Below are 11,464 nucleotides of genomic sequence, written 5' to 3' on the forward strand. Positions count from 1 at the left end.
TTTTAAAACATCATTAATAACACAATATACAACCTATGTCAGAAAACTCGTCCAGTATGCAGCTCCTTTATGGCTCTCACACATTGGTAATTACATTAATATATCATCAAAAGGTTCAGTTAGTTTTTTATTAATTAAATTTCCCTACGATATCAGGTTAAGATTGATCTAAATTAAAAATAATAAGAGAGTAGTATCAAGGGAATGAGCCAAGCCATTACGACCATATAGCACTTGATATCAGTCAGGATAAGGATTTGGGATGGTTCCTCGTTCAAGACTTTAAGAGGATGAGATTTTCAGAACAAGAAGAAAGCAAGAAAGTCGAAGGCACAGGTGTAAAATGAAGATGCAGACTTACAAGGGATAAATGCGTTTTCCACCAGAGAACCCATCGTAGCCAACAGGGTAGTGGTGTATGTAGATCTCCTCCCTCCCTCTCCCATGTTTTAAAACTATATATGGCTAAGACATTAATCAGAAGCTGAAACATTAGACAGGTAGCAACGTCGGCAACCCCCACTCTCTCCCTCTCCCTCCCTCCCTCCCTCCCTCTCTCACTCACTCTCACTCTCTTGCTCTCTCACTCTCTTGCTCTCTCACTCTCTTGCTCTCTCACTCTCTTGCTCTCTCACTCTCTTGCTCTCTCACTCTCTTGCTCTCTCACTCTCTTGCTCTCTCATTCTCTTGCTCTCTCACTCTCTTGCTCTCTCACTCTCTTGCTCTCTCACTCTCTTGCTCTCTCACTCTCTGGTTGCAGGAAGGCATAGGAGAAGACTACTTTTCAGTCCTGTTACCACCTCCCGAAGCACTCTAAATATGTAACAGGTTACATATTTAGCACTCTAAATATGTAACAGGTTAGCGATCAAATTTGTCTCCATTCAAACAACCCAAAAGGACATTCAATGTTCCTAAATCCTCACAATATTTCATATAATTGCACTAATACAAGGTGGAGCTCCACCTTGTATTAATATGAATAGTCAACACACGTAACGTGAATAAAACGATAAAAATACATAATAAAATTAAATTTAATAGGATTAGTCTTTGATAATTTAATATGTTTACATAATATAATGAAAAATTAATTTAATAATTGTGTATAATAATTAATACAAAATAATTTATATTACTTTTAGTCCCTTTATCATCCCCATTTTCATAATAACGTTGACAATCATTTATAATAACCACTAAACACTTCGTCATATCAGCACAAGGTCCAGGAAAAAAAAAAAAAAAAGAGGACAAAGTAGGAAAAAAAATCCCTCTTGCATCAGGAAAGTTGAGAGAGCGAGCTATACGTCATTCCCAGGGTGTTCCTATTTGTTTGGGAGTTGAGAGTGAAGGCACTCAGTCACACTCTGGCCTCGCCAGAGTGAAGAGTTCCTCTCACCCTCACTGCTGCAGATATTGACCTAAAATCCTCTTTATTAAATGCTACATTTTGTATTTGGGGGAGCAGAGAGAGAGAGAGAGAGAGAGAGAGAGAGAGAGAGAGAGAGAGAGAGAGAGAGAGAGAGAGAGAGAGAGAGAGAGAGAGAGAGTACTCACCTAGTTGTTCTTGCGGGGGTTGAGCTCTGGCTCTTTGGTCCCGCCTCTCAACTGTCAATCAACTGGTGTACAGATTCCTGAGCCTACTGGGCTCTATCATATCTACATTTGAAACTGTGTATGGAGTCAGCCTCCACCACATCACTTCCTAATGCATTCCATTTACTAACTACTCTGACTAAGGCTAACCTTGCGATGAGTGATTGATTGATATAGGCTAAGACCTATATCAACCTTTGAAGGGTTATTTAAACCTATATCAACCTCTGGAGGGTTATTAAGGCTTATATCAACCTCTGAAGGGTTATTAAGGTCTATATCAACTTCTGGAAGGGCTATTAAGACTTATCAACCTCTGGAAGGGCTATTAAGACTTATCAACCTCTGGAAGGGTTATAAAGGCCTATCAACCTCTGGAAGGGTTGTTAAAGATACAACTTACGAGCTCTGAAACCTCACAACCAAAAGGTTGTTATTATTATAAACAACCTCATAATTCTTCCCCGTTTAAAACAATTCTGTAATATACATCAACAAAGCCGCCACGATTGAGGAAAAGATGAACAGGTTTCGCTAAAGAGCATCGGGTAACTGCTCGCTACTATCCAAAGAATTTCAAGCAACAAACGCGTTTGTTTCCGTGCCCAGTCAACAGTTCAGGTTCTTGGAGTGGGTGCAGATGCAAGGAACGGGGGGGGGGGGGGGGGGTAGTGGGGGGTGGTCAAGATTCCTTCATGAATGGAGTGGTATGAGTGGTATGTAAAGAGCGTGCTAGTTGTGTGTATATATATATATATATATATATATATATATATATATATATATATATATATATATATATATATATATATATATATATATATATATATATATAATATACATACATATATATATATATATATATATATATATATATATATATATATATATATATATATAATGTCTCTATACTGCTAGTATTTCTTAGTTTAGGCTAGTTCAACTTATCAGTGTAATACACGCTTGTATGTGTATATGTGAGTGTATATACGCATGTATACCAAGTTCTAAAAATACAACACAACTGGTTCTCGACACGTTAGAAAGTATTCCACACCTCCAATGCCTCATCTCAAAGTTTTTTTGTTGTATTTTTTTGGTTGTATTTATATATTTTTGCCTTGGGGTCTGTCTGAGTATGTTTTATAAGCATTCTCTGGCCCCTTGTTCGGCGAGTGTGGTTGGTTTAAGAGTCGTTAGAGATAAAGAGGCTTCGTTACAGGGTTCATAACACAGAGAGACAAGATGTTGACACTCCCACGGTGTGGTTGGTTAGGATTCCTTCCTCAGAACACCGTGGGAGGTACAGAGTGTCTTCCTCCTTGGGGCTAAGGGCACTCTCCCTTAGGCCACTGGGAGAGGTGTAATGTCTCCCAGGCAATTCCCTGAGAGCAATAATCTAACACCTCCCACAGGCCACCGTGGGAGAATGAACAACAAGAAGAACAGTGTATTCCCACATTAACTCCCACCAGCTAATGTTTTCCCAAATACAACACTGTCTATCACAAGAAAAAAAAATTGCTACTGAACCCATTACATTTTTTGCAGCAATGCATCACTAATTGTTCAAAATCCATGTTGTAAAATCCAATTGCACATCAATTGTCCATTTGGAAGACTGATGTCTTTATCGCGTAAGAACGTCTACAGTTGCACATTAATCACGTGCATCAACTATAGCATATCTCTTAGTTGATGAGTGAATGGAATACAGAAACTGTAATTACAATGCTGAATGTTTACTGTAATTATACAGTATTCTGTATGACAAACTATCATCACTTTCAGGGAGTGAAGATGCCTACACACACACACTCACACACACACACACACACACACACACACACACACACACACACACACACACACACACACACACACACACACACACACACAAGCAACAAAGTGTGAGTGTGTGTGTGTGTGAGTACACACACACACACACACACACACACACACACACACACACACACACACACACACACACACACACACACACACACACACACACACACACTATCAGGAGACTACAGATGGTCTCACACACTATCAGGAGACTCCAGATGGTCTCACACACTATCAGGAAAGTCCAGATGGTCTCACACACTATCAGGAAAGTCCAGATGGTCCCACACACTATCAGGAGACTCCAGATGGTCTCACACACTATCAGGAGACTCCAGATGGTCTCACACACTATCAGGAGACTCCAGATGGTCTCACACACTATCAGGAAAGTCCAGATGGTCACACACACTATCAGGAGACTCCAGATGGTCTCACACACTATCAGGAGACTCCAGATGGTCACACACACTATCAGGAGACTCCAGATGGTCTTACACACTATCAGGAGACTCCAGATGGTCTCACACACTATCAGGAGACTCCAGATGGTCTCACACACTATCAGGAAAGTCCAAATGGTCTCACACACTATCAGAAGAATCCAGATGGTCACACACACTATCAGGAGAGTCCGGAAGGTGACACACACACACTATCCTCACAGCGATCGTGAAGATGATCACAAACTTTATTGTCAATTATTAATTAATTTTTTTTTAATATTTCCTGTTTCGCTGTTACTATTTACAACCAATGAAATACAAGATTATGGTAGCTAATAGTCAAATAGTACAATAACGAGACACTTGAAAAAGTTGTAACTTGAAATGAGTGCACTTAATAAGTGCTTCGTCTTCCTTGCTATCAAGGGTCATATTTTTCTGTGTTTACCACTCGTGAAGATGATGAACAAATGGTGAACACAACGCATGTACGCCACCCTTGATGAACACCCCAAATAATGAACACCACAAATGATGAACACCACAAATGATGAACACACGAAGAATAACATCGCCCATATTGAACACACACACAATGAACAGTCACCCCCACGGGATGAACAATATCATTGCCTTGACGTGAGCCAAAACTAACTAACTCACTCAATCCCCCGAACGACCTAAACTGTGTTCATCAACCAATCCACGCAGCTCCCCACCACCCACGCGAACGGACGAGATGAATCCGCATTCACTTCCAGACAACAACATTCTTAAAACCTTTCTCCCTCCTCTGACGATTTCTCAGAAACAATACAAGCAGACATAAGCCACTGTGAATGCTCTGAGCCAGTAAGAAGCCACCAAGCCAGCCACAATAGCCGCATTATAACAGGGGGGAGCCCCCAAGAGTGGTTGGCTAGCCGGGATTCATTTGTTTACATCGCCATACAGGGCTTGGGGTGCGGAGCACCGACAGATGGCAGCACTCCCGATGGGCATTTGTCTCTTGTCAGCTGTTAGGGATGAACTCGGGCTTGTTATTACCGGAAATTTTCGCCCAGTGTCGTCATACTCTGTCACCACTAACAGCTGAACAGCTCCTCCCACAACTCCTTGTTTGCCACTTTCATTACTACTCTAATTTGCGAAACCTGTAGATCTTTCCTCAATCAGGGAGGTTTTGAATGCAGTTATTAAATATCTCATGAATTCCGAAGCACTACGAGGCTGTTTATAACAATAACAACCCTGGGTTGTGCAGTTTGCAACTCGAAATGCGTTTAAAATAAACAAAAGCCGAGATAATTAGGGAAAGATGTACAGGTTTCGTTAGCATGAGGGCCTGACAGCTGAGTGGACAGCAGTCGGGATTCGTAGTCCTGAGGTTCCGGGTTCGATCTCCGGTGGAGGCGGAAACAAATGGGTAGAGTTTCTTTCACCCTGATGCACCTATTCAAATAGCAGTCAATAGGTACCTGGGAGTTAGGCAGCTGCTACGGGCTGCTTCCTAGGGGGTGTGTAAGAAGGAGGAGGCCTGGTCGAGGACCGGGCCGCGGGAACGCAAAGCCCCGAAATCATCTCAAGATAACCTCAAGATAACTTACATAAGTGCTTGATGAATCCTGAACCGTGTTACGCGGATCCGTTTTTCCCACACCTTGACTACTCCCAATGCTCTTGTCATAGTTATTCTCACTCCTAGCTAGTTACGTTACTCCTAATTACTCGTAATGATGACGCCTGTTAATTAGGCCTCCTCATTACATCACGTCAACAAACTTGCGTTTTCGTAATTTAAACAATTTCAATTTTTTTATTAACACCTGAAAATGGCAGAAATACGTCAATTTAGCTTGCTAATTCAATAGTTAATTAATAGTTAAAATGTTAATTAATAGTTAATTCAATTCTGCTTGATAGGCCACTCCGTCAAAAATCAAACTTTATAACGTAACTAGTTACACATACGAACCACAAAAGCATCCCCACCTAACGAGTCCGATGCATAGAAAACGTATATATATGTGAGATGTCACTTTTTTTTTCTTTAATAGTAGGCTGCACTTGCAACGTTGGTTGCCATAACAAAAAAAAAAAAATGCCGCAGCCTATTTAATTTTGACGATAGGTTGGATAATTTATATTGGTCACCACCGAATAGTGCAACTATTCTGGGTGGTTCTAAATCAGGGGTTCTCAAACTAGTGGTTTTTGGATCAATGGCAGTCTGAAGGGTGTATATATATATATATATATATATATATTTACCTATATTTACCTTTAGACTCCTTCTGAAGATGTATTAATATACGAAAGTACTTAAGGAAATTCCTGTTTCAATTTTCCTCCGTGGTCTGACACTCACATTTTAAATCACGTGTTTATTTTCGTGATATATACACACATATTAATCTATGTTCTAATGTGGCTCTAGTTTACACATGTTCCCAGACTGATCGAGAATTTAATGTGTGCAACAGTACCGAAGGTGTTCTAAATGTAATAATGATTGGGATTGTAGTGTTAATCTTGCAAAGTTGACCGAGACTAGCATTGTCTCTTCTGAATTTCTTCTAATGGGCACATGTTGCAAGGTTGCTGTGGTGTGTAACCGTTCCAAAGTGGTTCTTGTCACGTTTATCAACTCATACACACACTTTGGAATATATATATACACACGGCTAGCTAGAAGGCAGGGGACCAAGAGCTAAACCTCACTTTCTCATAGTCACAAATAGGCAAGCATTAACAGGAAAGCACTAATAGAGGGGGTGGGTAGGGAACTTTAACTCGAGGAACTCCTAGGAACTCGCCTGAGACACTCAAAGAAGGCATTGAAACACACTGGGAACCAGCCAGTCGCACTCAAGGAATGCGGCTGACGCACTCGAGGGACACTCAAGACAAAGGGGAGTCCGCCCAAGACACTCACGCACGATCCTCACTCTCTCAAGGGTCGTTAATACCTAGAGTGTCCCTGTAGGTGAAAAATAATATGCTTTGCAATATATTGGTTTCGCTAGCATTGTCTGGCCCCCCGGGCCAGGAGTGTGAGCTGGGGAATAGGGCTGGGAATAGGGGTGGGAACGTGGGGAATAGGGAATGGGGCTTTTGGAACAAAGGGGAAATAGTAAACGAAAGCAGAGAGAGAGAGAGAGAGTAGTGGAAAAGAAACAGTCCTTTCAGGTTGACTGTGATGGAAAGTTTGAGCTCTGGTTAGTCCTTTTCCATTGCCGTTACTACTCCATATGCTGTAGGAAAGTGGTCTGTGTGCATTATTTTGAATTTTGGAAGATGTGCAGAGTCTGGCGATGTCTGGTGTGTGACTGGTGCTGTCCTTTCTAGGTCCATTATGTCTGGTGTCTTGCTGGTAGAAGCACGTGGTGAAGCCTCGATAGCTGTTTTCTTCGGTGCCTGCTGCATCTCGGTCCACTGTCCCTCCTCGTCTGAAAGCTGCCTCCATTGCCTCTTTCTCTTTGACTTCCCCATGACGTCTCCATGAAGTGAGGAGCGATTCCTTGTCCTACCTAATGCCTGAGATACTTCCAGGCCTGAAGAAATTCATTCCCCTCCAATGGAGGTCGTAAAATGATTCTTCCAGGTGGAATCAGGGATAACTAACACCTAATTGAGCTGCTTGGTCTACCTTTCCCTGTTAGGCTAAGTACACCTTCTAAGGTTGCCCCCTTGTGGCGATGCCTGCAGGGTATCGCCTCGCCCTTCAGGGTAGGACTTGTTATCTGGTCAGTGATACGGTCCTTACGAAAAAGAAAAAAATCGGTTATGGGCGACGATTTTGATATGACAATCTGGGTCGCCTGCATACTGGGTTGTACAAAATACAAGTCAGCTGGGCAGCAGATAATCAACAACGTTGTTTTTCCATCATTTGTAGACGAAATCGGTATTTCCTTACAAACAAGATATTCTCCGGGTCTTGAAGTACTGATGTGTTCTTCCACACAAAACCGTAATGATTTGAGTTGATGGGTGCTTAGAATCTTAAGTTTTCCAAGGAACAAAACCATGTGTAACCAGCTAGCAATGGCGCCGGCAGCGATTCTGGTGGGGGCTGATTGTGTGGATGGTTGTGAATGGTTGTTATGGTGGATGGTGAGCTGGTCGTTGTTGTGCCTCAGAGTCCCAATTGCATGTTTGGAGATGCAGGGGCCTCTCTTGGTGGGGCCAGCACTGCCTCAGGAACGCGTATGCCGGTAAAGCCATTTGTGGCATACAGGGCTTAAATTTTAAATTTTGCCCCGAAAGCAAGTTTATTGAACAGCGTAACTCATGCTGTGAGTGGACACATTGCTATAGTGGCAGTATTGGGCAGTGTCACTCATCCTGTGAGTGGACACACCGCCATAGTGACAGTATTGGGCAGTGTCACTCATCTTGTGAGTGGACACACCACCATAGTGACAGTATTGGGCAGCGCCACTCATCCTGTGAGTGGACACACCGCTATAGCAGCATGTACAACACTCTCCAATAGGAAGAAAACCCGCTGGGTTGTTCATCCTGTCACTTGTACCCAGACACAGCTGGAACTTGCTTAACTGTCTCAAGTGAGCAACTTCTTAAACAAGAAGATTAACACTGTCAACTCTTAAATCTTACGTTATCTTGCGAGTGCAAAATTGGGAAATCTTTTAAGAACAGTATTTATATTTGACAAATGGTATTTTCCTAACTCAAACAATGTGGGGTTTAATATTCTACATATTTCTAATGACTCTTAGATGTTCACATTCTCTCAGGTAGTGGTCAAGACGGTGTCCATCACTCTCTTCAACATCTCTGCTCAACTGTTTCCATTCTGAATTTCCATGTATATTTATATCCAAGACAGATTCTTGCTATTACCGATTCTCTCCTACGGCCGCCTCCTCTTAGTCCATAATGATTGGGAGTGCCAATTGCAACCATATTGTACCAACGTACAGATTCACCGATTTGTTCTTCTGTCCTCCTTTCCTCAGTTACCTTGTCACGGTGATATTGCCTGATAATACCTCTAAATTTGTAGAAGAGTCTTGTGTATGAAGTATTCAATATGGTCTCCTTCAGCGGCTTCAGCAGCCAGCACATCTGCTCGTTCATTTCCATAGATTCCAACATAGGAAGGGACCCACAGAAATTTGACGACTCTTCCCTGGTTGGTTAGTACTCTCACAGCTCTCTTGATTTCAGCGACTATTGCAAAATTTTCTGCCCGATTTTAACGAAGGCTTTGTAACGCTGTTTTTAAATCAGTGCAGATCCCTGCACCATTAGTGTTTCCCTGTGAGGTAGCAATCCATTTCCCGAGTCTCCCCTTGACACCCTTGCATGCAAGCTCGTCCAGGATCGCAATCTCCTGTGCTTTGTCGAGGGGAGCCTTCGAGGTCAACAGATACAGAATACTTATCTGTGTCATTAGCCAAGTAATTAATTATACAGTTTGCTGTGCTCCGTTCTTTAACAAATCCGTTGACCCCGTTCCCTCTCCCCTAGTCTATCTATTTTGTGCAACAGTCGGTTTAGGAAGATCCTTTCAAGCATCTTGCATGTGCAAGATATGAGAACGATAGGTCTGTAATTGCCAGGGTCATTGGGCTTTGGTATGGGAATAATTATTGCGTGTTTCCATTGTGTGGGCAACACTCCACATAGGAATGATTTGATTCCACATAGGAATGATCTGCCCGAAACGCTTTGTCTGCCTGAAACGCTTTGCGTAATAGTGGCTTTAGGCATTGTATGTACTAGCTCTATATATAAAGCCAACAAACTTTGTAAAATCTCTTTATGTATGTACCTTTACCTAAATAAAAATTATTATTATTATTATTGTTAAAACAGGTGGAGTAGTGGATTCCCAGACACTTCACACAGTGCATTGAGTATGTCGTAGGTGATGCCTTCTTCACCAGATGCAGTACATTTACCCTTTGAATAGGCCCCCTTCCTTAATTCCTGGGTTGTGATTGGTTCCCCATACTCGTCATCACTAGACTGTGGTCTTGTTATCCTAATTCCTCGGTTATTATATTGCAGGAGCTGTTCCCTGCTTATTTCACCTAGGAGGGAGGAGGAGGATGCTGCTTCACTCCACTTCTGTATTACCTCGTTTTGAAACCTGACTCTTTCAAAGTCTAGCACGCTCGTGTTGATATCAGTTATATTTACAGGGGTTTGAATATCCTGCATAAAGAAATTGTCTGGATCTTCCACTTTCACGCTGTTTATTGGAGTGATAAACATGTCCTCATACTGCTCTTTTAGGATTTCACTAATTTCTTTGTCATCCTCCATGTATGAACCTTCACTTGTACGAATAGGTCCAATACTGGCAGTGGTTTTTGCTTTTGATTTCACATATGTGAAGAAGTATTTTGGATTTTGTCTTTATTTCCTGAATTGCTTTCTGTTCTAACTGCCTTTCTTCAGTTTCATATCAGTGTTTCAATTTCCGCTCGATTTCTTCAATGTGTCCACTCATCCTGTGAGTGGACACACCGCCATAGTGACAGTATTGGGCAGCGCCACTCTTCCTGTGAGTGGACACACCGCCATAGTGACAGTATTGGGCAGTGTCACTCATCCTGTGAGTGGACACACCGCCATAGTGACAGTATTGGGCAGTGTCACTCATCCTGTGAGTGGACACACCGCCATAGTGACAGTAATGGGCAGTGCCACTAATCCTGTGAGTGGACACACTGCCATAGTGACAGTATTGGGCAGCGCCACTCATCCTGTGAGTGGACACACCGCCATAGCAACATGTACAACACTCCCCAATAGGAAGAAAACCCGCTGGGTTGTTCATCCTGTCACTTGTACCCAGACACAGCTGGGACTTGCTTAACTGTCTCAACTGAGCAGCTTCTTAAACAAGAATATTAACAGTCAACCCTTAAAATCTTACGTTATTTTGCGGGTGCAAAATTGGGGAATCTTTTAAGAACAGAATCTATATTTGACAAATGGTATTTTCCTAACTCAAACAATGTTGTATATTTCTAATGATTCTTAGATGTTTACATTCTCTCAGGTAGTGGTCAAGACGGTGTCCATCACTCTCTTCAATATCTCTGCTCAACTGTTGTTTCCATTCTGAATTTCCATGGATATTTATATCCAAGACGGATTCTTGCTATTACCGATTCTCTCCTGCGGCCACCTCCTCTTAGTCCATAATGATTGAGAGTGCCAATTGCAACCATGTTGTACCAACGTACAGATTCACCGATTTGTTCTTCTGTCCTCCTTTCCTCAGTTACCTTGTCACGGTGATATTGCCTGATAATACCTCTAAATTTGTAGAAGAGTCTTGTGTATGAAGTATTCAATATGGTCTCGTTCAGCGGCTTCAGCAGCCAGCACATCTGCTCGTTCATTTCCATAGATTCCAACATGGGAAGGGACCCACAGAAATTTGACGACTCTTCCCTGGTTGGTTAGTACTCTCACAGCTCTCTTGATTTCAGCGACTATTGCAAAATTTTCTGCCCGATTTTAACGAAGGCTTTGTAACGCTGTTTTTATATCAGTGCCGATTCCTGCACCATTAGTGTTTCCCT

The sequence above is a fragment of the Procambarus clarkii genome, chromosome 87, assembly GCF_040958095.1.
Source record: "Procambarus clarkii isolate CNS0578487 chromosome 87, FALCON_Pclarkii_2.0, whole genome shotgun sequence".
NCBI lineage: Eukaryota > Metazoa > Arthropoda > Malacostraca > Decapoda > Cambaridae > Procambarus > Procambarus clarkii.